Source organism: Merops nubicus, unplaced genomic scaffold, assembly GCF_000691845.1.
Source record: "Merops nubicus isolate BGI_N331 unplaced genomic scaffold, ASM69184v1 scaffold8587, whole genome shotgun sequence".
Classification (NCBI taxonomy): domain Eukaryota; kingdom Metazoa; phylum Chordata; class Aves; order Coraciiformes; family Meropidae; genus Merops; species Merops nubicus.
In genome coordinates this window covers 35783-36527 of record NW_008618268.1, presented here as the reverse complement: position 1 = coordinate 36527, position 745 = coordinate 35783, and positions in this window count along the sequence as shown.

The following is a 745-nucleotide window of genomic DNA, read 5'->3' as shown; positions in this document are numbered from 1 at the left end:
CTGCTGAAGTCCATGGCAACACAGAGAAGGATTTGACCCTCATAATTATAATTTAAAAATTTGAGCCAAATTGCAAGATAATCTGTCTTTATGCCATTTTAGTCAAAGATTTTAATGTCTGTCTTGTGTGAGAAGACAAAAGATTTTTCTGAATGTGAAAAATCTGGTTGAACTATCTATTTTGTAAATGACAAAAACAAAACCTGAAAAGACAGCACTTTCCCAGGTGTGCCATTCTTTGCCTAGATAAATATCTTCTTCAAATAAGTACCTTTCTGAGTAACCTGAAATAGCACTTGATGCATTCAGTGCTGCAGGCATTCTTCTTTCCTGTGTAAGTATCAAAAGATGTGAAATTCTTGATTAGCTCGAGGGTTAGTGGCAGTATCATTCATGCTGTCTGTATAACAGTTAAAATAATAGACCACACTCCTTGATTTGACAGTTTTATCTTCAATACCTATCTGACAGGAGAGAGAAGTGATCAGAGATTCAGTGCAGATGGGATCATCAAGGGCTGCTGGAAGTGATTAAGGTTCTTTGAAGAAATTTGCTGCATCTTCAGATATTTCATCCAGAAACATCTCTCCATTTTTGCAAAGGATCTGAGGAAATCATATGATACACTGAACCACACTGGATAATCTTCTGACCAACCAAATCTATTCCATAACATTGTCAAAGAGCCCAGTAAATACATATGGGAATCATATCCATTTGTGCACAAAAGCAAATATAACTGACC